Source organism: Anabrus simplex, chromosome 3 (assembly GCF_040414725.1).
Source record: "Anabrus simplex isolate iqAnaSimp1 chromosome 3, ASM4041472v1, whole genome shotgun sequence".
Classification (NCBI taxonomy): domain Eukaryota; kingdom Metazoa; phylum Arthropoda; class Insecta; order Orthoptera; family Tettigoniidae; genus Anabrus; species Anabrus simplex.
The window spans coordinates 252,035,720-252,050,815 of NC_090267.1; the positions used below are offsets into that span (position 1 = coordinate 252,035,720).

General features: G+C 40.8%; 1 pseudogene; it reads left to right on the forward strand.

The window, feature by feature from the left end:
* LOC136866765 (mitochondrial fission 1 protein pseudogene) overlaps positions 1-14,459 on the forward strand; it is a 57,058-nt pseudogene extending 42,599 nt beyond the window's left edge.
* The last annotated feature ends 637 nt before the right edge of the window (positions 14,460-15,096 follow it).

A 15,096-nucleotide genomic window follows, 5' to 3' on the forward strand; every position in this document is an offset into this window, starting at 1 on the left:
TCTTCCCATCCCCCACAAAGGTCCCTGTTCAGCATAGCAGGTGAGGCCGCCTGGGCGAGGTATTGGTCATTCTCCCCAGTTGTATCCCCCGACCCAATGTCTCACGCTCCAGGATACTGCCCTCGAGGCGGTAGAGGTGGGATCTCTCGCTAAGTCCGAGGGAAAAACCAACTCTGGAGGGTAAAGATTAAGAAAGGAAGAAAGAAAGAAATAACACAAACACATTGCACAGGCCATTCCGTTTCACAAGACGGTAATGATTATAAGTTGTCGAATCACAACGAGATACGGCATTTGAACATAATTTAACCAATGAGACCTCAAGTCATGGATAATTTTGCATGACACACTTGGTCGATAAAAATTGCTGATACTCACTAAGAATGTATTTTGCACATTTTGTAAGTCTTTGAGATAATTTGACGTCTACCATATAAGTTGTCACGTCTGGGTATAATTCAGACTGCTGACATTTTCCTGAAAATTCGGGATGCCCCACATAAATAGGGACAGGTGGCAACCATATAAGATGAGCCTAGTAGGGACTACCACGAGTATTGAAGCAATGATTATCAAGCACTAGCTAAAAGAACCCGTTCTTGGTACAGATTTATGAGCAAGGATTGAAGGGGTTAATGACGCAGAATGAAATGTGAATTATAAATTCACTAAACCTATAAATACACAACTCCATTCACTTGAAGGTGAGACTACACAAGTGTACAACATGCAGTAATACGTTCTCTCGAAACAAACTAGGAAATAACCTGTATAATAACAATACTCTACTGGACCTGCTCACCTGATGAGTTAAACTGAGCATTGTCCCTGCATGGCAGGAGGTCATAGCGCTTAGGCGATTTACAAAGCTATTTATTTATTTATTTATTTATTTATTTATTTATTTATTTATTTATTTAAACCTATACAATATTAAAAAGACGGAAACACGATACTACGATGACTGTTATAATAAAAATGACTGAACAAATAAACTACAGACCACAGCAGTTCTCAAATATGGAGCACGCTTAGTACTCTCAACAGTACGATTGTAGCCTCCAAACGCTTACCGCAGAATGGCGCACTCATGCTTCAGCTGGTCTGTTAGCAAACGAACAACGACTTTACAAGAATGATGACCAACATGGTTTCACGTGACCCCTACTTACGCGCAAAATGAATTTCGAAGAAAATGCACATGTAAAAAAAAAAAAAAAAAAAGTAATTTCAAGGCCACGTTGTGCATTTTTCGATAGGATCAACCTTTTACCCGTTACTTCAGTTGATGTACGACAAAAACTGACCAAATTTGGGAGACACACTTCTAAATTTTCCCACTATTTTGAAACGGTAAAATATATCAAAACCAAAACTATCCCTTGCGTGGGTCTGGATTTCGAGCTTCAGCTCAATCGATCGAGTAGTTTACGAGCCTATCCGATACAGACAAACAAACAAACAAACAAACAAACAAACAAACAAACAAACAAACAAACAAACAACCAACCAACCAACCAAACAAACCAACCAACCAAACGGAACCAACCAACCTACCGACCGACCGACCAACCAACCAACCAACCAACCAACCAACCAATGAAACAAATAAACAAACAGACAGATAGACAGACAAACGAACATCATCCCATTTCTCTTAACAGCATAGATCAACTTCGATGGGAAGACCACGTTTCCCGCATGCCTAAAGGAAGTGACGAATTCTCAATTAATGGCTGGCCATCATAATCCGGGATGGCAGCAAACACGATACAAAAACATTCTAAAGTCTATAAAGAAGTGCCAAACTGACATAGGTAACAAGGAAGACAAGACTTGTGACGTATTGTACACGCAGGCATATACTCGTAACATTTTCAACAACAGTAACGAAGGTATGAGGAGGATAAAATAGATCATTACGAGTAAAAAGAAGACAGTTCGTTAAAAAGAAGGAAAGACCGCCAGGTTCCAAAACAAGGAGACGTGGTAGGTATGATGAACCAGAATTGCAGCAGCGCTCTACATACTGGTGTCCTCAAACATCTAAGAACCCGTAATCGGTCACACTGACGCACTCGGAAGACATTCGTTATAGACGTAATATGGTGAATGGAACCTTTCGGGCCTACACCATCTCTTCAATTGAAAACTCATAATATTTTGTTATTAACACCAAGTGTCTTCAGTGGAGTCATATGCTATTCCCTTCAGGTGAGAACTGTCCTCACACTAGCTAGAGAAATGATAGGCTCTTGCTCCACTGACGTACAACAGTTATTCTTCATGAGGGGCAACGCTGACGAATCCGAGAGCTATTAATATGTTACTATTTTGCTATTATGTAGCTCTTTTGTTGTCCTCTCAAAACTGAGTAGATTCTGTTTTAGATCCCAAAAAGCAGTCTTAATTCGTAACAGAGATGGGGGATGGAACATCTAGTGGTCTTAATAAGAGCATGTTACGATATCTCTAGACTAGGCAAACGTGGCGTCCATGAAGCCCACTTGTCAACACCTTTAAAAGTTGAATTATGGCATCGGTGGGAATTAAATCATCGGAAAATTGTGTAACTTACCTTGTTTAATAATTCCTTATTCACTCAACCACAATTATTATTGTTTACTAATCCATTCTTCAAAAACTGTAACAGAACTGAAGTTTATTTAACTTGTGTGGATTTAACTCATCTTCTGGAGTCAAACAGACTATTTATTCCTAAAGTATCTACAAAACTTTATGTATTTATGGAATATATTTTTCTTCATAAGACACATTTTAACCATGATATTTCACATTTCTGATCTCTTCCCAAATTACATTATCAATTCAGTATTCATCGACTTAGTTTCAGTCGAGAGTGTTAAACTTAAAGTTGGGAAATAGAACTCTCTCCGAGACGAATAAGAGTGGAAAGAGCATTCGTACATTCTTCTCCGCTATACGGAAAAGCTTAGAATTATGAATAAGTTTTTGGGCTATTACGAGAAAGCGTGATATTTGTTTTACGTCGCACCGACACAGATAGGTCTTATAGCGACGATTGGATAGGAAATGCCTAGGAATGGGAAGGAAGCGGTCGTGGCCTTAATTAAGGTACAGCCTCAGCATGTGACTGTTGTGAAAATGGGAAACCACGGAAAACCATTTTCAAGGCTGCCAACAGTGGGGTTCGAACCCACTATCTCCCGGATGCAAGCTCACAGCTGTGCGCTCCTAACCCCACTGCTAACTCGCCCGGTTAACTAAGAGCTTACGTTGGTTTTCTAGAGCGGAGTTGTCATCACACCATGGAAAACCATCTTCAGGGCTACCAATTATTCTTTTACTATTTGCTTTACGTCGCACCGACACAGATAGCCTGGTGTGAAAATGGGAAGAAACAGAAAACCATCTTCAGGGCTGCCGACAGTAGGGTTCGAATCCATCATCTCTTGAATGCAAGTTAACAGTTGCGTGACCGAAACTACATTGTCAATTCGCTCGGTGTGTGGGTAAAATTCTGGTACCTATCCGCCTCTTAAATAATACAGCAACTGAAATGACTATAAGCAAATAACTTTCCTATTATTTAGACCTATCTACCAGAGCTGACGTCTAACTAAATAATCTCTTTTGCTCGTGATATACCCATTGAAAGACAGGATTAATCTATGTCAGGTATATCACTGGAAATCCATTCCCTGTTCTAAAGAATTTAAATTATTTCAAATAACGCATTATCCGTTTGTAAATATTGATTTCAGTGGTAGATATCTAACTTAGAAGCTTGTCGATATAAATCAAGTTCCTATTATTACGTCTTCATGGCACGACAAAATGTGTAGTTTGACGCGCAGGAGCTGTTTTTCGAGATTGAATTGGTCTATTATTCACGCATGATTGAGAGCTAGCTGACATTTCTCTGACAGCGCTCGAGATGTATATTTTATAGTTGCAGACAAGACACTGATATTGGCTCAGTTGTATTTCATTTTGTGTACGTTACCTGTCATATTTCATTGTAGCATTGTTTGAGTTCCTTTGTGAATTGCAAATTCGACAGAAATGCAGATGAACTATTGGAACTATTCACATTATGACCACTCCCTGTCTGTCAGCATACTGAGTAAAACAGGAACAAGGCGCTCGAAAAACAGTTGTTTTCGTGTCATCAGCCCGTTCATGCAGTGTGCCACACCACCCTAACCTCTTTATTTCTTCCTACCTCTACTCTATTTATCATACTCATGTATTGGACACCCCCTGCCTTTCTTATCCCATATAGGACTACTTCCCTCAAAATACGACTGTACAAATAATAATAATAATAATAATAATAATAATAATAATAATAATAATAATAATAATAAATCGCATGGCCTCAGCTACCGTGTGCTGGCATTTTTATTTGACTACCTGCTTGTTAATTATGATGTTAATAATGATAATTCTATTTTGCTTTACGTCCCACTAACTACTCTTTTACGGTTTTCGGAGACGCCGAGGTGCCGGAATTTCGTCCCGCAGGAGTTCTTTTACGTGACAATAAATCTACCGGCACGAGGCTGACGTATTTGAGCACCTTCAAATACCACCGGACTGAGCCAGGATCGAACCTGCCAAGTTGGAGTCAGAAGGCCAGCGCCTCAACCGACTGAGCCACTCAGCTCGGCAATTATGATGTTACCTTTTACTCTACCAAAGGCAGAGAAACGATCAATGGCTGAGTTTTAATAACTTCTAGCGGATAAACACCATATCCATTACCAGAATTCTATAAATGCAGACAACGTACAACGTACAGAAATTTGACTACCACTACTGATTTTAAACATGCGATCTTGGGATCTGGAGGCCGGTATTCTACCACTGGTCTGCAGAGGGTCTTCTGTACAAGTAACAGTGGCGTAGCATGAAATAAATATGGGAACGCTGTAGTTTAAACACTCTAGTGCTAGAAATAAACCGTGGAATTGGACACTCATGCTTTTTATCGAACGGTGCTCCTATACATAAAATTCAGGATAGATAATGAAATCAATAAATAACAATGTTAAAATAACGGCTATATTTAAAACCTTGTAACATCTACCTAAACTGTCTCGTACACCAAATTCATTCGTCGGTTCTTCTTGTTGTAAACGTTTCAATGATCTTCTCAATAAAGGCGGCGTTAGAGGACAGTTCTTCTGAAAATATGTTTCTACAGCTAAAATGCTTATATTACATAAACGCTGATTCGTCATTGTGTTTCTGAAATAGGTTTTGTTCCTGTTGAGTGTACTCATGGCTCCCTAAGTACTTGCTGTGTTAGCGGGATATGTTGCAAGCGAACGCATTTGCTTACTGACCTCATACACGATTCTAAGTCATTTACAACCAAATACTTCAGTAGATTTGTGGTGATAAATGCTTTTATTCATCTGCGTAAATATTGAAGAGCCTATTTTAAGCTGTTCTGAATTAAAATAACCAGGATACTGCTTTAGTAGTTTGGATATTTTCATCTTAGAAATTCTTTTCTGCGTTCCGTGAATGTTTTCATTCACTAATTCTACAAACTGGAGCAGTGGAAAATCTTCAAATCGGGATTTCATTTGAACAACTAGGCAGTCGATGATCTCATATGTCACTGCTTTCAACCTAGCCTTTTGAGAGTCATTGAAACTTACATTCCTATTCAGTTGGACATTTTTTGCACACACTATTCAATGAAATCCTAGCGTCTTAGGTTTTGTACACTTGCAATGGCGAGTTGTATTTCACTATGACGAACATTTATATCAGAGACTGCATATCTTTAAACAAAGGATCAATGTGAACAAACACACAACAGGTATCTAAAATTTGCGTCATTTGTGTACTTAATCAGTCCCCTTGAAGGATTATAGTGTTGTAGCCCCAGTGAGAATGTTCGTCGTCGATTATTGGGTTAACAGATTGGTATAGCTCATTGAAATGTTTAATTACATACATTAACGTTATAGACTGTTATGCCTTGCAGCGTTCAGTCTGCAAGCCTCTGTGAATTTACTGAACGTCGCCAAGTTATTTCCAAGGAGTCCCTCGCCTGTCAAATGGGAGTGGGACTCTGTTACTCCCAAGATCCGAGGCTTGCTTAAAATGTTCTGAGCTCGGTAAATTCATGAAGCAGGATGCTACCCTACTTGCACATAGTCAAAGTGAGGATCTCTCCTCTAACGGGTTATGGACCACCGGTGGATTGCATAGTCCTAACCGCCTGAGCACAAGGAGGGCCATGACTCAGAATATGTCCGAGATGCCCACACCCATTCCATAGCAACTGGTATCCCGACTCTCAGGACCACTTACCAGGCCACTCAGCCGTTGCCCATGGTTCACGAACTAGGACGTGACTATAGTAACCCACACCATAATTAAGCTGATAAAAACAACGGTACGCTCTTGGGGGACGCTCAGCGTACGAGTGTCCCCTGAACCGACTCCACTAAGAAGTACTGATGTGTCTCAAAACGTGTTCCATAAATCGATCTCTAACTTTGGTAAGATTTCACTTGATTCCGTATTTCTTCATTTGTGATACGGTTCAGCTATTCCACTTTTTGCATTCTTCGGTAACCCAACATTTCAATGAGTCTAATTCTCTTTCTCTCTTCACCAGTTATTGCCAATGCTTTAATTCTATGTAGTGCCATACAAATGTGTTCAGAAATATCTTTCTAATATGTATATGTGTGCTTAACTGGGAAATACATAGCACATATCCTTACAAGCCATGAAGGCCCTTGGAGCCTTTCACTATTCGTAACCTCGGCATGAAGTAGGATAGAGCGATTAGCTCTGTGCCCGGTTGTCTTTTTCCCCAGGAATGAACCTGGTACATACTTTTGGTGTAGCTTGGGTGAACCATCCTCTCCAGAAGTGAAGTTTAATTTACATATTTTACCGAATTTCCCGACGAGAAATAGAACCCGCATCATTCCGGTTGAACCGATGGCCACCACGCCTCTACCACCTCAACTAGATAGCTCAATCTGTGTTTGAAATGAGCAAGTTTATTTTCTTAAGAAAAGTATTTTTTTGCCTCGGCCTGTCTGCAATTTGTGTCCTCATTCGACATCACGAGCCATTATAGTACTCAAATAGTAATCTGGTATTTCCTGCAACTTCTGACTTCATTGAATTTCAATCAATTAGTTTTGTTTTAGATTTATTAATTCAGAGTTGAGTTCATTCTCCAAGACTGGGACCATGCATTTATTCCTGAAGATCCTCTACGGACTAAGTTAAATAACTGTATACCCGCCTGGTGGCTATGATCGTTAAGGCGTTTATATCTAAACGGTCTGACACCTCCGTTAGTTGTTTCAAGGCCCGTTGGTCGTAAACATTTTCACCCTCAGAATGTTGGCTGGCAGTGTAGGAGAAGTGGTGGTATAAAATTTCTAATCACTAGATTGTGTACCAAAAGTCTGGATTAAATTCCAAACCTCTCCGCAGTGCTCATATGAAGTGAGGGCATATGGCGCTGTTGATGGTGATTCGTCCGTCGGATGGAGACGTTAAGCATTGAGCAGATCCCTTAGTGTTTTTCGACAGGAGTAGGCTATGTGCCGGCACGGGGTTTCACCCTCTCCCCTTCCTACTATCATATATAACGTCATTCATTTAATCTCATTAACTCCTCTGATGTCCGCCTCTGTGGTGTAGTGGTTCGTGAGATTAGCTGCCACCCCCGGAGGCCCGGGTTCGATTTCCGGCTCTTCCACGAAATTTGAAAAGTGGTACGAGGGCTGGAACGGGGTTCACTCAGCCTCGGGAGGTCAACTGACTAGAGGTGGGTTCGATTCCCACCTCAGCCATCCTGGAAGTGGTTTTCCGTGGTTTCCCACTTCTCTTCCAGGCAAAGGCCACGGCCGCTTGCTTCTCTCTTCCTTGTCTATGCCTTCCAATCATCCCATCCCTCCGCAAGGCCCCTGTTCAGCATAGCAGGTGAGGCCACCTGAGCGAGGTACTGGTCATTCTTCCCAGTTGTATCCTCCGACCCAGTGTCTGACGCTCCAGGGCACTGCCCTTGAGGCGGTAGAGGCGGGATCCCTCGCTGAGTCCGAGGGAAAAACCGACCCTGGAGGGTGCACAGATTAAGAAAGAAAGAACTCCTCTGATCAGGTTGACATCAGGAAGGGCGTCCGGTCATAAAAACCCGCCACGACAGATTCATCTCACCTCGTACCCTACCCCGTAGAGGAAGGGGAGAAGGGTTGGAAAAACAAACTATCCAAAAATCTCAGAGCTTTGATTTACTTGAACAGTTAACCCCTTTTCAAATCTCTCTTTGATTTCCTTTACCACCTGCTTTATAAAGAAGAAATCGAGGGATGGAGAATAAACTGCAAACTTACCTCGCTCCTTTCTATAAGGTTTCTTCTTTTTCATAGACCTCGATTCTTAACACTGTAGTTTAATTTTTGAACGGATTGTAGATCAACGTTATTTAATTCCTTATTTTACCTAGCCTAGAATAATTGCAATGTACGTGGATTTACTCTTTTTTAATCGGTCCTCTAATATCTATACATAAATGAATAAATTAATGAATGAATGGATGGATGAATGAATGAAATATTCAGTCATCATTGATCTCCATTTATGACTGCCGTTCAGATGGCAGATTCCCTATCAGTTGTTTACCTGCCGGGCTGAGGAACTCGGACGGTTGAGGCACTGGCCTTCTGACCCAAGCTTGACAGATTCCACCCTGGCTCAGTCCTGTGGTATTTGAAGGTGGTTAAACAGGTCAGTCTCATGTCGGTAGACTTCAATGGCACGTAGCAAAATTTCTGAGGCACTAAATTCCGGTACCTCGGCGTCTCCAAAAAACCGTAAAAGTAATTAGTTGGACGTAAAGCCAATAACATTATTATTAATTGTTTATGAACAGCTTGGAATTTTCCCCCAAAGAAAGAGTATCCAGCTCTCGCAAACAAACGGAGAAATTAAAGGAGAAAGTAATAGAGTTATAGAAGTTGAAATTAATAGATAATAGGATTATAACTGAGGCCAGACGGATAGGACAAATATGTAAATACCTAGTTGATGTATTGGAAAATGAACTGTCCCTCACTAAATTTTGATGCTATGAGTTACGAATATAAGAAGGCGGTAGCACAGGAGAAATTTAGGCGCAGGGGATTTTAGGTAAACAGAAAATAAAATGACATGATGTTATTTCTTGAGCCTAAAGAGGCAAGGTAGGGGCAAGAAATTAAAGCAGAAAACGGAAGTAGAAGAGAAATACAGAAAAATTATAGCAAATGCCATAAAAACACTTTATGATGTGATATAATGGGCTACACTCCGCAGTACTGTTGAATGTTAACAGTCTTAGTGCTATTCGAAGACGATTGTAACCTCCGACGTGTTCCGCAAATATCTCGCAGAATAGCAGCTTGACGTCTCTCTCTCCTTCTACCCAACGAACAACCACACGTTTACAGGAATGATGACGAAAATGGCATTATGTGACTTCCCTGCTGGCAAGCAGCCAGAGTCTTGCCAAGGCAACCGGTAGGTTCGTTGTTGGTCTGTCGGTCACTCAATGCAGAGCATGAAACCCGAAGAAAATAATAATTTTCTCCGTCATTTGAAGAGTAAGCGAAATTATACAAATAACAAAAGTTTTTATAAATGAAGGGATGTTTCATACGTAGTCCACGGATTTTACATAAAGTCAATAGCATAAGAGAAACTGGAAGAAAACTGTTCTGGTTTTCCTAGAAACGCTCAGTTTATTCAGTGATTTTAAAATCAAATGCATATCTAAACCTTCCCCTGCATAGGTATACTCTAAATATGAAGTTTGGTGAGATTGCCGGGCAGGTCAGGGATTTTTACCTGGACCTGAGGGCTGGTTCGAGGTCCACTCAGCCTACGTGATTAGAATTGAGGAGCTATCTGACGGTGAGATAGCGGCCCAGGTCTAGAAAGCCAAGAATAACGATCGAGAAGATTCGTCGTGCTGAAAACACGACACCTCTATCCAGCCACTTCGCAGTGATGGTAGAACAAACGGACAAACAAACAGACAAATAGACAAACAGACATGAAAGCTAAAAACCACTGATACGGTTTTGAGTTGACCTAAAACGTATAAACAAACGAAATTACAGACAGCGGACCCCCTACAACTTTATTTATAACTTCTTCTTATTCTTCCTCTTCTTATGGGTAGCGTGCCTGCCTCTTACCCGGAGGCCCCGGGTTCGATTCCCGGCCAGGTCAGGGATTTTTACCTGGACCTAAGGGCTGGTTCGAGGTATACTCAGCCTACGTGATTAGAATTGAGGAGCTATCTGACGGTGAGATAGCGGCCTCGGTCTAGAAAGCCAAGAATAACGACCGAGAGGATTCGTCGTGCTGACCACAGGACACCTCGTAATCTTCAGGCCTTTGGGCTGAGCAGCGGTCGCTTGGTAGGCCAAGGCCCTTCAAGGGCTGTAGTACCATGGGGTTTGTTTTATTATTATTATTATTACTATTATTATTATTATTATTATTATTATTATTATTGTTATTATTATTACTGCAATTGGTAGAAATCTCGTTAGGCACCACTGGAAAGAAAGGCTTGTAAATAACCTGAGGGAAAAAATTCCTACTGTCGTAGTCTTTACCTCAAAATTACCTGTAAATTGAATCATATCTTCCGTCCTTTATATTGCATGTGTACGTACAATAAAATAATATGATTCTGCTCTCTGCTTACCTTCTTTCATCTCAGTTTTCATGTTATGGGAGCTTGTATAGTAATGTCTATGATGCATATGATTTTACGAACTTCATCTGTGCTAACGAGGTCAGGTTTTTATAGCAGCTATTGTTGTGTTATTCAATATATTTTATAACTTTCATTTTCAGTAATTGATTGTGGTTGGAGTCTGTAATATGACTCTGCATCTATTGCTTATTATTACTTTTTTAAAGTTCGTTTGATCCACCTAAGGACCACGGTGCGTGTGCTTTAGTTGTGTTGTTATTTTCGATGGTTGCTGCTTGCGGTGTTCTTAATGGTAGGTCTGTCTCCTACTTACTTTTTGGTACCTTGACCTTTTCTGTTGGCCCTTATTATCATTATTACTATTATTAGTAATGTAATTAGCAGAAATATAGCCAGGCACCGCTAGAAAGAAAGGCTTGTAAGTAACCTGAGGGAAAAGAATTCCTACTGTCGTAGTCAGGCCAACCGGTTTAATCTTTTGAGGTAATTCGAAGACACGACGCTTCATTATGGATTCAATTGCTGTTCCAACTCCTACGAACTCCGCACTCTCAATACAGAGAAAGGCAAACGAGAGGCAACATACATGAGTACGATTCAATTCCGACCTTTAGAGTTCCCCAGAGATGTAACATCCCAAACTCCAGAGCAAAGAGGTAATCATGTACTTATTATATTAGCGTTGAAGGATACATTTCTCGAGGGATTTGCTGCATGAGGTAGGCCTACTCCATGGAAGATAACCGCTTGTTTACCTCATTAGTGAGGAGAAGTAGATTAAGGTCCCCCTCTGGGTGGGGGTGGTAGGATAGCATCCACGGTATCCACTGCCTGTCCTAAGAGGTGACTAAACGGGGTTCCAGGGTCTCTCAACTTGGGAGCCTAGCTTAGGACCACGACCACTGTTCTCTCAGATGAGTTTGGCATTGCTTCCACTTACTTGTGCAGGCTCCTCACCTTCATCTTCCCTATCCGACCTCCATTGGTCATCTCTTGTTCTTTTCCAACTTCCATTGTATTTGGTTTTCGAGGTCTAGGGAGTCTTTCGTGATCACGCACTTCGTTGCTCTTCCCGTTTTTTAGCCGGTACCTTCATTTTCGAAGTGTTGAACACCTTCCATTTTTTAGCATTGATTAGTATTAATAGACGATGGTTGCCCAGTTGTACTTCCTCTTAAAACAGTAATCACTACCACCACCACCACCACCAAAGTAGATTAAGTTTGGTCATCTTATTTGTTTGACGTGTTATAAAGCAGTAATGGATCACTGGAATAATAATAATAATAATAATAATAATAATAATAATAATAATAATAATAATAATAATAATTTGACACATATTTTGATCTGATGCCAGTCAAGCTACCTGCATGTCAATTTCGACGTTCCGTTATACTCTACCAGACGATAGAGAAACTGGAACTCTATTAGGTGACCTATTGCTTGTAATTAATTATTGTCGCGTTAACACCTAAGATATCACCAGAGATCGTTAGCGTCGACGTCGTACAATATGGAGTGCCGAAATTATATTTTTTTCCGTCCTTCAAATATTACACTATTTCTGCTAGGTTTGAATTTGCGATATTAGAATCTGGAGGTCAAAGCTTTACCGCTAATACGCAGGGGAGCTTAAAGGATGAGTTACTCCACTGCTGATTATGTCGGTGTATATGATCCCTACTGATCACCTTTTTGATGATCCGAAAATATGTATTCAACAAAACACCGTGTCAGAATTTAACTAATTGTTGGACTACTTCGAACGTCAGAACTGACACATTGGTCATCACAAGACATCTTCTTCTTCCCGATCTTTTCCCAATTTATTGGGGTCAGCACTTGATGGTGATTTTGGCCAGTTTTACGTCGGATACCCTTACTAACGCAAACCCTGTGTAGATGGAATATTAACTATTTCGTGTTTTTATGGTGGTCAGTTGTTTAGTGTGTTGTATGTAGATGAAAAGAGTGTTTTAAGAACGAACAAAAATACTCAGTCTCCGAGCCAGGGAAATTAACCATAGTCAGTTAAGATTCCCGGCTTGGGTGGGGATAGAACCCAGGGCCCTCTGAACTGGACGGAACTACGGTGACCATTCAGACAAAGATGATGATGATGATGTTGAAGATGATGATGATGATTGTTGTTTAAAGGGGCCTAACGTCGAAGGTCATCGGCCCCCTTCAGACAAAGAGACGGACAATCATACCATACAATTCTAAGTATATACTAAGATGAAACTACTAATACGAGGAGAAATCCAATCCCTTTAGTTTTTTTACTGCAGTTTTCGATCTACTGCATTAGAAAGCTGGTGGTAAACGCTTCATTTCCTGGTTGACTACAAGTGCTACTCTTTCTCAACTGTTTAGTCTTTCCTCATTATCAAATTACAAGAACAGAACAGAAAAAAGAGTAATTTATTTTTTTCTTTCTTTCTTAATGTTTAGCCTCCAGGGTTGGGTTTTCCCTCGGACTAAGCGAGGGATCCCACCTCTACCGCCTCAAGGGCAGTCTCCTGGAGCGTGAGACATTGGGTCGGAGGATACAACTGGGGAGAATGATCAGTACCTCGCCCAGGCGGCCTCCCCTGCTATGCTGAGCAGAGGCCTTAGTGGGGGATGGGAAGATTGGAAGGGATAGACAAGGAAGAGGGAAGGAAGCGGCCGTGGCTTTAAGTTAGGTATCATTCCGGCATTTGCCAGGAGGAGAAATGAGTAACCACGGAAAACCACTTCCAGGATGGCTGAAGTGGGAATCGAACCCACCTCTACTCAGTTGACCTCCCGAAGCTGAGTGGACCTCGTTCCAGCCCTCGTACCACTTTTCAAATTTCGTGGCAGAGCCGGGAATCGAACCCGGGCCTCCGGGGGTTGCAGCTAATCACACTAAGCACTACACCACAGAGGCGGACAGTAGTTTATTACAAAATAGTATATTCAATATTAGAAAAGGAAACTTATTAACTCGGTTTTTAATATGTACGATTTCTAGGATACGCAAGCATCTTCATTGATAAGAAGACGCCAGGCATACAACGAAATTACTACTGATGTCCATCTTGACTTTTGCATCACTCCGTGAGATATGTCCTGCTTAATAAAGAATTCTTCTTTCAACAGCATTGATATTAATATACTATTTCGGCGTCTTCGAAAACTGTATGTAGTTGAACTTGATGTACAACTTGTAAACTGTATGTAGTATTTGGTTGGCCAGAAATTCGTCTGAAATACGGAAGGCTTATTGGGCGAAGTTGTTTCATCAGAGGACTTGAAGAAATTTGAACGAGTTTACAACGAACAGCTGCATACGGGGGAAGTGACTCAGAAGGCACAATTTGAGTATGCCTGGTGTTTGGACCGGAGTAGATATTCAGCAGATATTCGGAAGGGAATAATTCTTTTAGAAGAACTATTTCAGGCTGATAGTGCAGAAGGCAAAAGAGATTATCTCTATTATTTGGCCATTGGGAATGCCCGAATAAAAGAGTACAACAGAGCTTTGCAATATGTACGAGCTTTTGTACAGATTGAACCAAGCAATCAGCAAGTCCAGAATCTTGAAACACTTATAAAGAAGAAGATGGAAAAAGAGGGATTACTCGGCATGGCTTTGGCTGGCGGAGCTGTCCTGGCAATTGGTGGACTGGTGGGATTAGGTTTAGTCCTTATAAGGCAGAGGAAAATAATGCACTTAACCAGTCATTAATGCTAGTGTGGGAATTCCTAGCGGCTATTGGCGCTCGTAACTGATTGTCATTGAATTCTTTGAAATAAAATGGTAGCACATAGTTAACTGGAAGTGATCCCCCTTTTTTATTATAATCTATTCAGTAGTTATTCAAGTAGTTAGTGGGACGTAAAGCAAATAACATTATAATATACTAGTTTTAAACTTAGGAATGCGAATTAGAATGCTGTATTCAGGTGCAACAAAATGAATGCCTTTGAATTACAGAAGTTGTAAATGTGCATAATTTCGTTTACAATATCTGATAAATTGAACTGTTTTAAGAAGAACTTTCGTTGTTTGGATGCTTTGTTGGCTGATGGTATGGAGAATCTTCCCTGCGCGAACAAAACATTTATTCTGTGCATACGTGTCATAAAGTATGATTCATGTTTACATCCAGTACTTTCTTATTTTATTTATGATGTTTATTGCCGGGAGTGTCCGAGGACAAGTTCGGCTTGCCAGGTGCAGGTTTTTTGAATTGATGCCCGCAGGCAACGTGCGTGTCGTGATGAGGATGAAATGATGATGAAGGCGACACATACACCCATTCCCCGTGTCAGCGGAATCAAGCAGTTATCATTAAAATTCACGACTCCGTCGTGAATCGAAT